The 19,095-nt window shown below is 40.0% G+C and overlaps 1 protein-coding gene across 3 annotated transcripts in view; it reads right to left on the bottom strand.

Annotated features, from left to right (window-relative positions):
* Positions 1–13,917, bottom strand: part of FKBP5 (FKBP prolyl isomerase 5) — a 116,576-nt gene extending 102,659 nt beyond the window's left edge. For all 3 annotated transcript variants that reach the window (XM_055571613.1, XM_055571612.1, XM_055571611.1), the window contains exons 1-2: positions 13,760–13,917; positions 8,063–8,167 (exon numbers count right to left, since the gene is read on the bottom strand). The gene's annotated coding sequence lies outside the window, so the exon portion shown is untranslated. The remainder of the gene's footprint in view (positions 1–8,062; positions 8,168–13,759) is intronic.
* Positions 13,918–19,095: the final 5,178 nt, after the last annotated feature.

Here is a 19,095-nt window from a genome sequence, read left to right as displayed (position 1 = left end):
AAAGTTTAAATACATTTCCTGAACTTTTAGCTTTCAGTTTCCTGTTCGTCAGTGGCTACAATTCTAGAGGCAATATATAAACACACCCTAGCCATGGTATTTCCACTTTTGACAACAGTGGATGTAAACTTAATATGACCAAATAGAACTACAGTGCATATGAATGGTATATGACAGCTAACACACAGCAACAGCAATAGTTAAGGTATAAAAATGGAAATATAAATATATTCCTTTTTAAGAATTCACATAACACTTAGAACTCAGAAAAGGTTTCTCTCTCATTAAAAACTGATAAGCTTTCTTTATTAGACAATAACGATGAAACCCATCCTATTCCCTTTTTTCTCTTGCTTGCCAGGAAGCTCAGAGCTAAATTCAATGTTTAAATACAGAAAATATCTTGCCTCAGATTATTGGTTTAGAGATTTCTTTCCACTCTCATCCTGCTCATTATTTCTCAACTATTTGATGCTTGAATTCTGGTTTTTAATAGTGTTTGCCTTTTAATTTTAATTACAAGATATCAAATCTTTTCAATGAATATAGAAGAAACTTAATTTAAAAGACGTATCTTTATATCACTGAATAATCTGTTAATCCAATTCACAAAAAATGTAGGTCCTAAAATGTATCTTTACTTTCCCCTTTTAAAATTGTTTCACACATTTCATGATTCCTTTTTTTAAAAGTCATTGCTGAGTTCTCAAAATAAAAGACTAGAATCAAAACAAATTACTAAATTAGGGACACTAGATTAGGAGAATTATTAATTTTTAAACGTTTCCAATTTTCTAACAAAATTGGCCTGGCAAAGCTAGATAACTGTCATAAAAAATTAACTCACATAAACTGTACTAAAATTTTGTTTACTGTTACCAGCATTTCAGATGCAAAACAGATAACAGGTATAAAAATATTTACTTAGGAATCTTAAAGAGGAAAACTCAGTCACACCTGTTTAGCAGCTACAGATACACAAACACGAAAATATTCAGCACATGGTAATACCAAATAGTTTATTAAAGGAGATATGAATAAAATGAACAAAAACAATAGGAAAATGAACTACAAACTGACAAATCTAACCAAAAACTAAACAAAAATATACCATAAGTTGAACAGAAAATCTAAATAGTCATATTAAAAATGGAAAAAGAAATAAATTCATTTTATAACAAAGACTACAGTCTATAAGAATGTATAATATTAAAGCTCTCCACTTACAGAAGCCACAAATAAAAAAGGGAAAATAATAAATGGAGTAAGCAAGACAGCCAAATAATTTATATAAAGGTTACAAAAACCAATTGTTCCTTTCTCTCTCATCATACGAGAATTGGAAGGCTTACACCCAAAGCTAAATTATATTAACATATACAATATTTATGCTATATATTACATATATAATATAGTATTATACACAGTACACATATTATATACACAATGATTTATATATATAAAGAATATATTCTATAAATATATATATAGAAGCCTTTGCTTCTATATATATATTTGTATGTATATAGAAACAAAGGCTAAAAACCACTCATAAAATATAATTTAACAAATTTCTTTAAAACAATAAAACAGTTTACAAGAAAAAAATTTAAAAACAGAAAACAAACTCCTATAATTTGAAGAAAGAGGCTAAGAGATCCTTAAACACACACACAGCTATCAAAAAAATCCAAAATTTAATTTTGAAGTATTTATCTTTCCTATTAGCATAAATAGAAGTTATAATTTCCTATAAAGAATAATCATCTATACAAAACAAGTTGCAGATCATAAGAGAAAAAAATCCTCAGAAAAATGAAGACAGGAAAAAGAAACTAAAGCCTAGACAATACAACTAAGGGATCTGATACAAAGCACTGAGGACACGGACACAGTTCTTCTTTGTGTATATACACTTCAGCTTCACGGCGTTTGAAAATGATAAAGAAAAATACGTATTTCAGTAAAAATGAATCTGGTTAGAAGCCTTTTTTTTTTAAGGGATAGGGCAGGATGAGCAGAGAGGTCAGGGGCGTCTTTATGTAACCCATGACACTTCTTCTTTCTTTCATCTTGGGGAAGAATACAGAACATGGAAATATTACCAGCTGTGAAATAATTTTATCATAAAATTATGCTTAAAGGGACTAAAAAAGTATTTGCACATCACACAAGTTTTCAAAACACAAGAGGAGCATCTTGCCAAAGTTAAAACAAGACACTGCAAGAGCAGAAAAGTGGTGTGACAGTGATTTAGAGATTAGGAACTGACATTACTGAGAAAAAATTACGTGCTCTGTAAAAAGTGAAGGAAGCATTTATTGAGCAACTAGAGTATCCAGACACTAAATAAAGATTAGGGCTTTATAAAATATAGTCTGTCAGATTACATCTAGGTAGGAAAACGATCTAGAAGAGTACACTGCTTAAGTAAGCTTCTCACCTTTACGTAAGACACTGAAGAAGATGTAAGCTTAGAGACAACTGTCCGAGCAGAAGTACACGTTTGGGGGCTGTGAGGTGAAAGTACAATAGTTCCCAACATTTCATGCTAACCTTACGGGCCCATCAATCACTCTATAAGAGAACCTGTGTTCCACTATGATAGGAACAAAATGTCCACTTTTTTTGAGAATGTTATTTATAATACTATTTATAACTTAAAACTTTAAAAATAAAAGAAATCCTTTTCTTTCTAAAGCACACTTTGGAGTTTGGTTTTAAACATTACAGCAAAAGAGACACAGATGTATAGAACAGTCTTTTGGACTCTGTGAGAGAGGGAGAGGGTGGGATGATTAGGGAGAATGGCATTGAAACATGTATAATATCATATATGAAACGAATCGCCAGTCCAGGTTTGATGCAGGATACAGGATGCTCGGGGTTGGTGCACTGGGACGACCCAGAGGGATGGTACGGGGAGGGAGGAGGGAGGGGGGTTCAGGATGGGGAGCACGTGTATACCTGTGGCGGATTCATGTTGATGTATGGCAAAACCAATACAATATTGTAATTAGCCTCCAATTAAAACAAATAAATTTATATTTAAAAAAAGAATAGTAATGCTAGTTTAATAGGTGTAATCATGGGCTTCTCATTAAGAAGAGAGTGAATTATTATCACATTATTCCTAGCAGTAAAATTATTCTTACCTTGGGGTCTGATAGTTGTTAGTAGAAATATTATTAGTGATACTACTCTAACTCCTACCCAGATTGTTAAGAATCATACTAGGATAACAGTGTAAAAACAAAAACAAAAACAAAAACAGCCCTTGTTTAGCTCTGAAAGGTATAGGTTGCTAATTATTAGCTGTGGATCTTCACATAACTTCCTCTGGACCTCAATGTCCTCATCTGTAAAATAAGACTGCTGGACTAGAGAATATTTCCCCACTTTCCTCACCTTTTTTTGCCCTATCCCTTTCTACTTTGTGACTTTGGTGATTTAGGATCTCTACTGGGATTTTTGAGGGCAGAGTGGAAAACAGCAGAAACCCACTAAACTTTGAAGAAAAGGAAAAAGCATTATGTAAACAAATAGAATAAGGAGAGAAATAGGGAAAGTTAGCCAAAATACATGTTTACAAAAAGAAATGGATAGATTAAAGAGCCATAATGGTTCAAAGTAGAGGATCATGAACTTCATTGTCAAAATTAGTATGAACAGCAGTTTAAGTTACACTGAAATCAGGAATGACAGTGAGAAATGCAAGAGACACGACTTAGAAATGTTATTCAAGCACACAAGGATGCTTTACAATAACCCAAAACATCTTCCCAAGTTCCCCCGAAATATATGGAGAAGATGTCACAGTCCCTGGCTTAATCACTCATAATTCTGCCCCAACACAATCCCCCACTATTTTCCACAGGTTATTCCCTTGAATCCATTCGGCTTCATCATTTCAAACAAACTTACCATACCTCCCCTTCGTTGTCATTCAATGTTCTACCTGAAATGCATTCTCCCTTCTCTCAATTTATAGCAACAGTTTATCATGCGCTAATTACATGGCTTGTTTCTGGGTTTTTTTGGGGTTGTGCTGGGTCTTCTAACCACATTTGAGGCATTGTTCTAAGCACTTGGCATGTACTAACTCATTTAATTCTCTCAACAATCCTAGGAAGGAGGTCAAGTAACTTACTGAAGATTACACAGTAGCAGAGTCAGGACTCTAACACAGGCAGTCTGGCTCCAAGGAGCCTATCCCCTTAACTTGCTAACTAGTCCTACAAAGCTCAGGTGGAGTTCCGTCACCTTCCTGAAATTCTCATCAGCTTAGCAATTACTCCTGCCTCACGAGTTCTTAAGTACACCACTCATTTATCACTTACCACAGGACTTGGGTTGTTACTTATCTTTTGTGTACATGTTCTATCTTGTCTAAGGACAGGATCTTATTTATTCTGTAACAACACTTAGAACCTAACAGAACTTATTATCCAAACACAAAACTGCTTATTAATGAAACTATAATTGTATTTAATATTTACTGAAGACATATGCCAGGTTATGGGCTAAGTACTTTGTATGTATTGTCTCATTTAAACCTCACAGCCCTTAGGTAGGTATTAATACTGCATGCACCTCCCAATATTATAGATGAGGAAACTGAGGCTCAGAGAAAAGCTATGTATCTTGTCCCATATCACAAAGCGGTGGTGACAGTCTTACCTAAGGGTCTAACCAGACTCTTAGTCTCCACCCAACCACAAAACACCCTGAAGACAAAATCAGTCCTAACAACTCAATTCAACTCTCACTTACTCTGCAGCACTATTCTGAACACCAAGCATTCAGGATAAGAGGCACAGCTTCTCACAGTGCAAGAGGGCCTCAGGACCACATTCTGATGCCACAGGCAGAGCTGCCATCCCCAAAACTTCAGGAAGATTTTAACTTATATTTTAAACCAAAATAATCCTTGGAAACTCTTCCATCCCATTCCTTCTCCCTTCAGGCTCCCCCACTCCCTATACCCTAGGACTTATCTCTAGTTTCTGTACTATAGAGAAGGATCCCACTAATCCTAACAACTGTAACTTGCCCAAGATCATGTAGCAATACTCCTTATCAAAGGTCTAGCCCCCACCATACTAGCCTTCCTATAAATGGTGTAATTTTCTCCTCCATTTTCCACTCTGAATAACCATTAATTTCTGCATAAGCATCTCAGAATCCCTGTATTATTCCTACTTCCCACAGAAGAAAATAATCAGATATACTGGATTATCTAAAACAGTATCAAATTTTATTCTCTTATCCCCGAGTCAGTAATGTAAAATTGCATCCTGATTTCCACCAGGAGGAAATTCAAACAATTCCCAGAAGAGCAGAAAGAAGAAAGATCTCCATAAGCTGACCAAAGGCAAGCCAAGTTCATAAGCTACAATCCATCTGGAAAGGACTCAGGCCCAAGACCACTGGAGGCTGGCTACTGCTCATGTGAAGTGCAACAGACATCCCTTACTTTCCCATTTTTATTTTACATCCTCTCAACTAACCTCAGTTGCTATCTTTCTGACAAACCTCAATTCTAGGAGCCTGTAAAGAGAAGGGAAAGTAATGAGATAAGAGTGTCAAGTCACTTTTGGCATAATGGCTTTTTGATGAGAACTATCTTGGACAGGAAATTTGCCACAAGGAACAGGAGAAGAGTTTTCAGGTAAACCAATAGATCCCTTATTTTTACCACAGAAGCACAAGACGTCCTGAAAATGTGTTACATACACGTAGTATCTGCCCCACTGCAAAGCACCTGCAGATATTCTGGGCTAGAAGGAACTCACTTGGGCCATTTCTGTGGTAAGGAAGTCTGCACCTATACCCCTGCCGGCCATCATTCACCAGGTTGAGTGGTTTGGAGATCATCTACGTCACCTTGGTTCAAACACAATGATTTCCTAGGCCTTAAAAATTATGTGTTTGCTTTTAAGACTGAAGCCTTCTCTGAAAGGGAAGAAAATGCCCTATTTTACTTTAGTAATATATCTTAATTTTGATATATATCACGTTCATTATAGATTAAGGATAACTTCCTGCTAACATGTTACCCAAATTAGGACAATTAGAGTGGAAATGAAAAGGACAAAAAAGCATAAATTTAGAAACAAAGTGATTTAGTGACTCACTGAGCTTAAGTAAAGGAAGAGTAAGAGGAAAAAAAAATGACCAGTAAGAATAACCGTGTCACGAACAGCTAAAGAAGAAAGTCAAGAAAGTGTTTCGACTGGGGGTGGAGGGAGGGGGTGTTGGTGTGCAGTTGCTACAGAGTTGGTATTTAAACATATTTAGTTTCAAGACACAGGTGAAAATTTGGGCCTCAGTTTTGGAAGGCCTCAAGAAGATACAGATTTGGAGCCTAAAAAAGCACAGCAATGACTTAGTTTTTAGAGAAAGAGAAAATAACAGCGAAACATTTAAACAACAGCATTCCTCAGACACTACATTTTGAAGATAATCTAACTTTTCAGATGAACAGTACTTTATTCTACAGTGTATTTGAACTAATTTACTACAAAGAAAAAGCCAAAAAATTTATCTTTCTTTTCCAGGCTATGAACTGACGGAAAGAAACTAAGAATAAGAATGGTTTCAGAATTACTGATCGTCCAAAGCTAAGTGTGAACTAAAACACACCACTTTTCAGGTTTCTCTATGTACAACAAAATTTTGGGGGAAAAAAAAAATCTGGTATACTACTGTTTTAAATATTTGTGAGAATGTAACAGTTTTAAAAGCATGTTAACTGAACTGTTGATAATTAATAAACCTGGAGAATAGGTATATAGATGTTCATTATACTAGTGTCTCCAGTTCTGTGTATGTTTGAAACTTTCATAATAAAAAGTCTAAAAGAAAAACTACCTATAAGTATTTTTAAAGTTCTATCTGCAGTTAAGGCTTGACAACTCAAAACAAAATTCTTAAATTTTTTTTCAAATAATGCTTTATTCATGCTCAACAGATCAGTGAAATTTAGTGTCTATAAAAGGGAGAACAGGACATGAGGAACAGGAGCGTGTTCACTAAATGAAGAAAGTCAGTCCTATTACCCATGTTGGCCAAGTTCGACGTTTGTCATTTTTCTCATCAAAGAACTTATATTTGTTAAGGAAAAAATTTACAGACAATATATATGTACAGTTTTGGTTAGTACAGGCAACATAAGTGTTTATCCCCAGTCATCAATGATTAATTTGTTAAGCCTGTTGGTTAGTTCTCCTGTTACTTCAAATCATCTTCCACTCTAGTATAACCAAATAAACAAATTTCTTATGGAGATGCAAAAAAAAAAAAAAAAAAAAGGATGAAAAGTGAATATCCATAAATAATGCCCAATACTAAATTGTGAAGAACATATTTAAGCTTACATAAAATAGTAAGTTAAGAAAAAAAAAGTTGAATGTCTTAACGACTGACATATTTTAAGATATGACTTAAATAGGTTTACCTCAAATCACTCTATGGCAGCACTAAAACTAATAGAGAGCACCAAATTCACCATTTAGATTTACCACTTACCTATGATCAAGACTAGTTTATATGGTTAGTACACACCACTCTTTCCTCCCTATTATACATACCACCCAAAGAGAACAACCAAATTTGTTTCCCTCTTCTTTGGTGAATTCTAGGACAGTAAAGATTGTACATGTTGGAGAAAAACCTAGCACACTGAAGATGTGCAACCCTCTTAACGGGGATTACCAGTACCTTTAATTCCCAGGGTGCTCTCACTGGGTAGCAGTCTTGTTCCCTAGGTGCCTTACACAGCATAACAAAATGAACCAGTTTCCCTGCTGGCAATTGTGCCTTGAATCATTTTCAGGATTCTGTTTCTTCTAACAGAAATATGATGTCATGAGACTTCAGAGAGAAGGAACACAGATACATATAGAGACAAAAGACATGTCAGTAATTCTTTTTCTACATTATTAAAGTACTGCTTTCATATTTCAAATTGAGGTATTTCACTTTTTTCAGATAACAAAGTCATTCTCATCTTCAACAAATATTTATAGCTTTTTTCCTTATGAAAGTAAAAGTTACATACCATAAAATGCACGGATCTTAAATATTCGGCTTGGTAAATTTGAACAAATGTATACAACACCAATTGATGAATCTGGAAGTTCTGTGTACTGGTCTTGAAACTGTTCTGTAAGTTAAAAATATATGAAAATTAAAAATTACCCTGAAACCGTATACGTGAATTTAATCACTCGAATCCCAAACCAAGCTATAGAATATTTCTATCACCCTCAAAAGTTCCCTTTTGGGACTTCCCTGGTGGTCCAATGGCTAAGACTCCACTCTCCCAATGCAGGGGGCCAGGGTTTGATCCCTCGTCAAAAAACTAGATCCCACATGCCACCAACAAAGACCCAGCAAAGTCATATTAATTAATTTTTTGAAAACTGAAGAGTTTCTTTACAGAAAACGTTCCCCTTTGTCCCTTTCCAGTTATCTACAGCCTTTACCCAGAAACTGCTTTCCTGATTTCTATCACCATACCTAAGTTTTGTCTGTTCTTATATTTTTTATAAATGGCATCTAACAATACATACATGTGTTTGGCTTCTCTTGCTCTGAATAATATTTCTGAGATTCTTCTATGTCATTGTATGAGTCATTGAAAGTGAAGTGAAAGTGAAGTCTCTCAGTCGTGTCCGATTCTTTGCGACCCCATGGACTGTAGCCCACCAGGCTCCTCCGTCCATGGGATTCTCCAGGCAAGAATACTGGAGTGGGTTGCCATTTCCTTCTCCAGGGGATCTTCCCAACCCAGGGATTGAACCCAGGTCTCCTGCACTGCAGGCAGACGCTTTAACCTCTGAGCCACCATGAGTCATTAGTTTATTATTATTGTGAAGAAAGATTCTACGAACATTTTTATCAGTTTCTGTGTGGACATGTACTTTGTTCCTCTTGATGAAGCAAGATTTCACTTGAAAAAAAAGAATTCACATATAAATAAGCCTGTGAAGTCATATAGATGATTTATATGTATACATATAATAAACATATACAGTTACATATATAATGCAAATACATACAGTATAGATATTTATCTTCCTACCTGTGTGTATGTATTTATGTGTGTGTGTACACAAATGGACTCTGAGAGATCTACCTAGGAATAACCCCAAAGATATATTAAATGAACTTATAAAGTTCACAATGAAAATAAATTTAGATGACATTTCAATTCTTAATAAGTATATTATATTTTAACCTAAGTATAATTCAAAAGAGAAACAAATTTCTCTCCATGTAAGCTACTCTATTTCGCATCAGTGAAATACCATCTTTTCACAACAGATCCCCTTTCCAAACTAGAATTTCAGAACGTTAAATATGACCATCCATCATGAAGTAATTTTTTAATGCTAGGGGGTAAAATCCAAAATATGTCAAGGTTACAAGATTTTATTTTATTGTCTTGCTTTTTTTAAAAAGTTAAACATGGAAATAATTCCATTGGCTAATATTTAACATGAGTAAAGGCCATTTCACCCTTATTCAGAAAAAGACCTCCATTCCAAAAAGCAGCCTACTGCAGCACTATCTGTGACAGAGACATTCTGACCTTCAGATTCCACGTGTAACTTTCAGCAGCTACAAGGATCTTTAATTTCCAGAGACAGGAACATTGAGAAACATACACACAAACTGGATTTTTGATGAGATCAATTTGAAATCCCCAACCCTGTTTTTGATCATCAGATGATCATTTGCAGGGGACTAGGAGTGGTTCTTCATTTAACATCACACACAAACGGCCAAGACTACAAACTGAACATCACAAATGGTTCCAAAAATTTACCATCGCCTGCTTTAGCAAACGTTTGCAGACTACAAAAGGGAAAAAACCCCTCTTCTAGTCTTTGATCTTTCTCCATCTTTTATTCCTCCTTCCAAAAAATGAGCAATTTCAAGACCATACAACTCAAATGGACTGTATTTTTAATCTTAAAAAACATTCTTAACATTCGGATGTTCCATAACTTTCACAGATGTGGAACTGTTTACTTAAAAACCCATTATTGCACTCTGAAAATACATAATTTTTATTTTTCTAGTAACTGTACCTTTTTATAAAAAGAAAAAAACAAACTTGATTAAGTGTTACAAAAATAAGAGCAGTTCCAAAGAGCTACAATTCCCAACTTTCAATATCTTTTTGCCTGTTTTAGAGAGCTAAAATTTTATTCCTAGTTTTTAAAATGTTTCTTTTCCAGACCAAGAGTAGAAAATAGATCAAATCAAATGTGTAGACCCCATACTCCCTCTGGTGGTCCTTCACTCTTATTAACTAGCTGTTTTCCTAAAGGCTAGAACACTAAAATACGTGCCACATTTAAGGATTATAGCCTTACATGTTTGAGTTTCAGCTGAATGCAGGTCAAGCCTCATCATGACAAAAATGAAGTACAAATAATTTGAGTGCTTGAATTTTAGTGTTTTAACTACTACTGAAATATCCTTAGGAACTTAGTTACGTCCACAAGGTCCTGCTATAAATTACTTTAACCTGTTTCATTTGGCAGAACTATCTTTTACACAATAAATAAGCATCTTTTTGCAAAAAAAAAAAAACCCACTTAAGTGGCTACTGTTTTTAAATCAATAGTTATATGATTTACCTACCAACTTCCACTTAGTCTTGAATGACTGACTGTAAATTTAATTTTCCTTAAACTTTTAATTTTCCTGGTATAATGTCAGAAGTTAAAAATGCACTGTAAAAAAAATTCAGAATGTAAAATAATGAAAAACAAAACCTGATTACTTAATCAGCTAGGTTAGAAAGTTCAAAAAGTTTCAGAATTATAAAAAGTATAAAATATTTAACTGTTCAGCATAAAATAAGTACAGAATTCAGTGTGCCAAAATATGTACAATATAGATTCTTGGTTAGGAATTGTGAAAAATTATATTAAAGGCCTACAGAAAATATTCTTAATAACAGATACAGCATGCATTTTACTGTTAAATAAATAAGTATTACTATCTAACAGTATCATGTGATTTACCCTCAAACGTAGCTTGTTTCACATGTGTCCCTGTTTTTCTGTAGCTTTGTTTAATCAAAAATATTTGCCCACCCCCAAATTCAAAAGGAGCCACACCTGAGGGTAAGTGACTTAAAAATACTCCCAACATTTATTATGTAGATGTAAGAATTCAACTTATATTTAATTTTGAAACTATAACGTGGTTGACCATTTTACGATACGGTCTATCACAAGTTAAAAGTGGACAGAAATCAGTAATTAAAACATGTAAAAATTGAATTTGAAAACAGTATTTTAATTAAAAGGCACTTTTACAGTTAAAGTTCCCAAAACATGCTTTTGTAAATTAAACTATGAAATACAGCTTTAATTTATGGTATGTGGCACATTTAAGCATCACAAGATAAAAACTTAAAACTTCTAATTATACACAATAGTTAGACTAATATACTCCTATACACTTTAAACAACAATTATATAGATCACCCATTACCCTAGTCTCGTAAGATTCCTCAGAACTACTTATACAGAATAAAACCCACTCTGAACAAGTCACTGCTCAATCTACCTTCGCTAAGCATCGAAAAGCCAACTCAGCTTTCAACAGTAATAATTTCTTGTACAGCTATAGAAAGAGGATGTTCTTCCTTCTCTAGACTGATTGTTCTAAGCTAAGACTTTAGGAAACAAAACAACCGAAATAAGTTCTTTTTCCAATGCAAGAATAAACAGAAAATTGAAGACTTCACTAGTTGCCTAATCCAATATTTTAAAATGTTCATGTTTGAAAGACAAAGAACTCACAGCAGATAAGCCTGTTTTAGAGAAACAAAAAAATTTTTTATAAAATCTTTGATTAAAAAAAAAAAAATCCCGAACAGTCACAACTACCCTATTGGTTAGACTGCACCTTTCAAAGGTGTTATTAATTAACGTGTGACTAAAATTACCATTCAATGAAGCACTAATAAAATAACATAATTAAATCAAAAGTGTAACTGTCCTTAAGAAGTTCCTTACATCTCTTATTCAAATCATATCCAGCACAGACATTTTAAAAAAAAAACATAAGAAAAATCTGAGTTATCTAAACCTTCATAATATATTTTAAAATAATTATATATTATTTTAAAACTTTTTCTATAAATGCCCTAAATTGGTCAGGGCCATAACTGTAGATTTTAAGTGAGGTCAGCTGTGAGAGAGAGAAACAGAAAATAAGTGAAAGTATAACATAAAAACTTCCACAAGAATAAAAAGTTGTTCAACTCTACCCTCGAATTTTAAAATAAATACTCTTATGCGGGGCGGGGGAGGGGGGGAATGGGTGAAGGAGAATTCCCATAGACTATTAAAAATACTGAACCAAAATAAGCCTTAACTTTTCGCTTGTCTACAATCTAACAAAACGAGAAGACAATGAAAATAAACACTCCTGTGTGCCCTCAGAGAGGCAAAGAAAGCTCCCATTCAAAGCTTAGCCTTATTCCACTCTTGTAAAGTAAATCCAAAACCACGAGCTCAAACTGCTTCATGCAGAATTTACTGAATGGCGGCCAAACGTTGTACACTCTGTCCTGAACCACAGCGAAGGATATCTCGAGCTCTGCATTCTCCATTTACAACTTGTACCTTACTATGCATGCTTTCACCACCACTGCAGAAACCGATTTTTAAACTAAGATGTTCCTCCCGGCCAAGTCAATGGAAAGAAGGCAATCTGCACGCTGGCGACACTCCCCACTTTCCCCACCCACCCCGCACCCCAATCAATACTGGTTTTTGACTCCGATATTGCGGTCAGCACACCTTAAAAAAAGAAAAAAAATCATTATGGGAGAAGGCTTAACAAAGCCCAGGGAGTGAATTGAATTATCGAACCCTGAAACAACTTTTCAGTGGCTCTCACCTGGCACTTGGGATAATCACCTGTTGGAACGGCGCTGCCCCGGTCCCCTCTACAGGCAGTCGAGGGCGGGGAGGCCGTGTTCCCAGTCACTGGTCCCCCTCCCGGGGCTGCAGGTGAAAGGCGGCGAACGCGCATATCCACACCCACCGCCCCGGGAGCGCAGACCGAAAGCCGGGGACCGCGGCTGCGGCGGGACGCTCCGTTATCCCTCCCACGGCGGGCCCGCCAGGTGAGCAAGGCTCCATCGCGCCCGCGATGCGTCCCGGCGCACGGCTCACCGCGGGCCCACTTCTCCCGCCGCCCGGGGCCGGGAGACCGAAGTTTCTCTCCCGCTCGCGGCGGCGGCGGCGGCGGCTCACGGGCCGCCTGGCTCTCGGGCGCCGGGCGGCGGGCGAGTCGAGGGCCGCCGAGACGGGAGCCGGAGCCGGGACCTGTTACCCAGGGCGGGAAACCAAAAAAAAAAAAAAAAAAAGAGCCGAGTGAGGACCAGCGGGGCGCGACCGGCCTCGTCTCCCTGAGGGAGAGCGCGGCAGGGGCGGGGAGACGTTCCCGCGGCCGCCCGGCTCCGCGCCTCCAGGAGGGGAAGGGAGCCCCGGCCCCGCTCGCCCGGCGGGACGCAGAGGATTCCCGCGGGGGAGCCTGGGCGCCTCCAGCGCGCCCGCTCCGAGGAGTCCCGGCCCCGCCAGCCCCGCAGCGCGGTTCCCGGGCTGGGGCCCCGCGTGAGGAAGCAGCGCAGCTGCGGCAGGACCGCGAAGGAGGGAACGCGGCTCCCGGGGCCGGGCGGCCACCCCGCCTCATCCCCCCATGGCCATGGCGCCGGTACCTGTCGCCGTGGCGGCTCGCCCGCTCTGTCGCTCTGCCTCAGCCGCGCGCCGCCGGCCCTTCAGCCCGCCCAGCAGGCCGCCCGCGCGCCGGACGCCGCCGCCGCCGGAGACTGGCAGCGCCCGCGAAGCGGCCCGAGTTCCCCGGGGCAGCGCCCGGCGCAGTCCCGCCCCCGCGGGCCGCAGGACCCGCCTCCCATAGGGCCCCGGGGCTGTCAGTCCGCCCCCAAAAGACGCGCGGGCTGTCGCTCCTCCCATCCCGATTGGCGGCCGAACGCCGTCCATGCAAATAAGGCCCCGCCCCGGGTCATTTGCACCTCCGCCTCGGTGTAACCTCCGCCTCCCCCACGCCAGCCCACGTGTCTAGCCCTTGCCCCTTTGTGGGCGCTGTAGGGAAGAGATGGAGGAAACTGACCGACGCCCCCTCACTCCATCCCTTACCTCCGAGGACACTAATGCTCAAGCAAGCTAGTGGACTTCACATTGGGACCTCTCTCTGACAGTTCTGCCCTCCGGTCCGCCCACCCGACCTGATCCGGGGATGGAGAGGGGCAGGCCAGGCTTGTTTGCGTCAGGTAAGCAAGCCAGGTTAGCCCCGGGAAACAATACCAGGGAAACTGGTATTGTCCATTTGGAACTGGAGGAAAAAAGTCCCATCTGGAGAAGCATAGCACGTAGCACTTGCCTCTGGACACTCAGGGACTGTTAAGACTAGGGTTTCCCACGGTCTTCTACCTTTCAAACATGAGATCCCAGGTGACTGAGACAGCAGAGGATTTCTGTGTTCTCTTAAAAGATGTCTGTATTCTCTTCCGCCTGCCAACGGGTAGGTCTGCTGAGCAGCTGGACTTGAGGAGGGGGCTCAGGCCCCTGGAGTGAAATGACCAAACCAAGATTCAGATGGAGGGGACTGGACTAGCAGCTCCTGGGCCTTAGGGAGTGGCTCGCTCAATCTCCTCATTTTTGAGGAAACAGAAACCTGAAGTCCCACAGCTGTGGAGCTTAATAATTACCTATGGAAACCTAACATCTTCCAACTCCACATCTGGCCTCAGCACTATATCACCTAGGGTCATTTAGGTACTTATGAAGAGCTTCTTCTACAAATAACCATCCCTGCCTTCAAGAGGTGCCACCCGCAGAAACAACCACTAGAGCTGACACTGAAACCTCCTCAATGAGGGCAAAGGCCCTGCTTCAATGCCTAGAAGCTTACCTTTTTACCAGGTGCCAAGAAGTGTCACTGAAACAGTTTATTTGTGCATTAGTTCTGCATACTAACACCAATCGTTTAAGCATCTACTGTGATTTTAATGGGGCTTCTCAGGTGGCATGCTAGTGGTAAAGAACCCACCTGCCAAGGCCTGAACTTCAAGAGTCACGGGTTCAGTCCCTGGGTTGGGAAGATCCCCTGGAGGAGGGCATGGCAACCCATTCCAGTATTCTTCCCTGGAGAATCCCCATGGACAGAGGAGCCTGGCGGGCCACAGTCCATAGGGTCTCAAAGAGTCAGACACAACTGAAGCGACTTAGCATACACCCACATGCTTTTTAACAGCATGGAATTAAGCACTGTGCTATGTGCACGGTATAGTGAGGTGAGAGGACATTGTCCCAGACCTAAGAGACAGTGCCATCCACATTGCATGTCCATGGGCCTCATGTTTCATAGATTGTGACAAGATACCTGCATAGGGAGTCGCTATGCATAGACCAGTGGTGGACTCCCAGGAGCAGGGCAATCGGCTCTTCCTGGGGAAGGGAGTCAGGGAAGGCCTCATTGAAGAGGTGACGCTAGATCTGAGTCGTAAAAGAGTATTAAGAGATGGTGTTTGCCAGGCTGATGGATGTGGAAGAGGAAGAAAAGAAACTCGGGGTGGGGGGGCGGGGTGGAAGAGAGGGGGCATAGCGTGAGCAAGAAGAATGCAGACCTGGAAGAGCCTAGTAACTGAGGGAACAGCAGGAACCGTGTGGTCAAATCTGCTATGCCGTGTGGCCATGTCACATGGCCTGGGACTAGGCGGAGGAAGAGAGAAAGACGCGGGAGGCTGCCAGGCTGTGTTGTAACACACCGCAGCAAACAACAACAGGCTCTGTAGATACAGCTGCAGGCTTTTTTTTTTTTTTTCTGGTCCAGAGTCTGTGGGGGAACAGTCAGTTCCGATGGCAGCCAGGCTGGCCCCACCCTCTCTCAGAAAACCACTCCGGTCACTGCACTTGCCCTCCTCAGCACTTGGAAACACGCGTGCTTTGCAATTTCCCTGAGCTTTGCTGCCCTTCAGAATTCGAAGATAACATGGGCCCCAGCTACAAACACCCGGGTATGGGGTGAGCAACCCTCTCCTCAGGCACAGAGCAGTTTGCAAAACCTGTCACCACAGCAGGCCTCACCGGCCTGTGACCCGTGTTCTGATTAACGCTTTGTTGTCGCTGTTTTGAAATTCTTAATAAGTTTTTAACAAGGGGCCCACATTTTTATTTTGCAATTGGACAAATTGTCAGTCCCACCTGTCCCTGTCAATGCCCCTGGCTACTGCTCAAGCCATATCTTACTTAAGGCACTTGGCACAGGGAACTCCCTGGTGGCCCAGTGGTTAGAACTCCACAGTTTCACTGCTCAGGGTGTGGGTTCATTCTCTGATCAGAGAACTAAGATCCCAGAAGCTTCATAGTGCAGCCAAAATAAGAAAAAACATTTGGCATTCACTTGGTTTGTTCTCATACACTGTATCCCTCATTCTCACAATGATAATGTGGAGAAGGCTTGTGTTACTGGTCCTGTCAGTTGAGAAAACTGAAGTGTGGCAACTTTCTCCAGGTGGCATAGCTAGGAGGTGGCAGAGTTTGTACCTGAACTCAGCCCTCCTGGGCACTATTCCATTCGCTACAGTGCCACCTCCATATTGGTTTTGGAATCCTCTCAAAGGCAGATTTGTAAATGAAGGATTTTGAGTCACAATATCATGGGATGAGTATCTGTCATTTCATGGATATCACCTTTTATATACTTTTTCATCAGTTTTGAAAAACTCTCAGCCATTATATGTTCAAATACTGTTTCTATACCTTTTCCTCTTTCCTTCTGGGCTCCTAGTTGAAATATATATTATACCTTCTCACTACATCCCTTTCTTCTGTTTTTTTCTGTCTTTTGTCCTTAAATGCTTTATTCTAAAAATTTTTCTTCTCTTTCAATTCACTAATTCTCTCTTCAGCTTTTTAAAAAATTCTCCTCCACTGGGCTCTCAAATTTGGTTATTCTATTTCTTATTTTTTTTAGTTCTAGAATTTCTATTTGGTTCTTTTTCAGATCTGCTATGTCATTTTCTCTTAGTGCCCTACTTAATTTTCAAGTTTGGCTTTTCTCTCCTTAAACATAGTAAGTATAGTAGTTTCAGGGTCTGTGCCCATGGTGGGCGGCAGGGCACAATCTGGAGTTCTCCTGGGTCTCATTGTCAGTTTTCCCTACTGATTCTCCTTCATGCTGTTTTATCTCCACATGTATCTAGTTATGTTTTGGACATTGTATTTAAAAAATCATTTGAGGCAGCAATGATATCTTCCTCCAGAAAGGATTTCTAGGGACTTCCCTGGTGGTCCAGTGGCTGTGACTCTGAGGACCTAGTGCAAGGGACCACAGTTCGATCCCCAGTCAGGAAACTAGAGCCCACATGTCCCAACTAAACGATTCTACGTGCCACAAAGACCCTGCATGCATACCTCAACTAAGACGCAGTGCAGCTAAATAAGTAAAATGATTTCTAAAAGAAAGAAGGAAAAAGAGAGGATCTCCGTTTGTGTCCCCATCCTGGGGAAACACTAGCAAGTTAGGATCCTGAACCCACTTTTGGCTTCCCAGGCGGTGCTGGTGGTAAAGGGCCTGCCTGCCGATGCAGGAGACGTAAGAGACACGTGTTCAACCCCTAGCTCAGGAAGATTCCCTTCAGGAATGGCATGGCTACCCGCTCCAGTATTCTTTCCTGGAGAATCCCACGGACAGAGGAGCCCTGCGGGCTATGATCCGTAGGGTAGCAAAGAGTCAGACACGACTGAAGCAACTTAGCATGCATGCAACCCAATTTCAGGGCTTTTGGTTTTGAGCCTCTCTGATAACTTGAAGAGTCTGCAGGAGGGTTTGTTCATTTATGGATTTCCCTTAGGCAGTGCTACAATTCTCTGAGGTCCCATTCAAAACTGGGAGGATTTTTTTTTTTTTAGGTTATATACTGTTTCATAGCAAACTGTCCCCAGATTTAGCAGTTTGAAACAGATGTCAGCAGACTTTTTTTTCTTAAAGGTCCAGATGGTAAATATTTTAGGCTTGCAGGCCATATGGCCTCTGTCATAACTACTCAACTCTGTCATTATAGTACGAAACACCCATAGACAGCACATAAATGAATGGCCTGACTATATAATGATAAAGCTTCATTTGTAAAGATAGGCAGCCGTGCTCAACCTGGTAGAATAGCTGCAAAAGAGCTCACAACTTGGAAATATTATACCTAATACTGAAAAATTGGACAAGTCCAGAAAACAAGATAAGGAACAAAACAGGATGTCCACTCTTGCCACTTCTATTTACTATTGCTTTGGAGGTCCTAGCCAGAGCAGTTAGTCAAGAAATAGAAATTAAAAGGCACCCACGGTTTGGCCACTATGAAAAACAGTATGGAGGTTCCTCAAAAAACAACAACAACAACAACAACGAAGTACCATATGATCCAGCAGTTCTACTCCTGGGTATATAGCTTGAGAAAATGAAAACACTAATTCTAAAAGATAAATGCACCCCACTGATCATAGTAGCATTATTTACAATATGCAACATATGGAAGCAACCTGTGTCCATCAACAGGTCAGTGGATAAAGAAAATGTCACACACACACACATATATATATAATGGAATATTGCCTTGTGGCTCAGCTGGTAAAGAGGCCGCCCGCAATGCGGGAGACCTGGGTTCGATCCCTGGGTTGGGAAGATCCCCTGGAGAAGGGAAAGGCTACCCACTCTAGCGTGGAGGATTTCATGGACTGTATAGTCCGGGGCGTCGCAAAGAGTTGGACACGACAGAGCGACTTTCACTTCTACTTCTACATGGGATATTACTCAACCATAAAAAAGAAGGAAATTCTGCCATTTGTAACAATGTGGATGGACCTAGAATTTATCATGCTTAGTGGAGTAAGTCAGATGGAGAAAGACAAATTTTCTATGGTATCATTTATATGTAGAATCTAAAAAAATAAAACACGCAAATGTATATCACAAAACAGAAACAGACTTAAAGATAGCACAAACTAGGGGTCACCCTTGAGGAGAGGGAAGGGGAAG

This window comes from Bubalus kerabau, chromosome 3 (assembly GCF_029407905.1).
Source record: "Bubalus kerabau isolate K-KA32 ecotype Philippines breed swamp buffalo chromosome 3, PCC_UOA_SB_1v2, whole genome shotgun sequence".
Lineage (NCBI taxonomy): Eukaryota > Metazoa > Chordata > Mammalia > Artiodactyla > Bovidae > Bubalus > Bubalus kerabau.
Note: the sequence above shows the minus strand (reverse complement) of the source record. Positions and strands in the feature narration are given on the sequence as shown.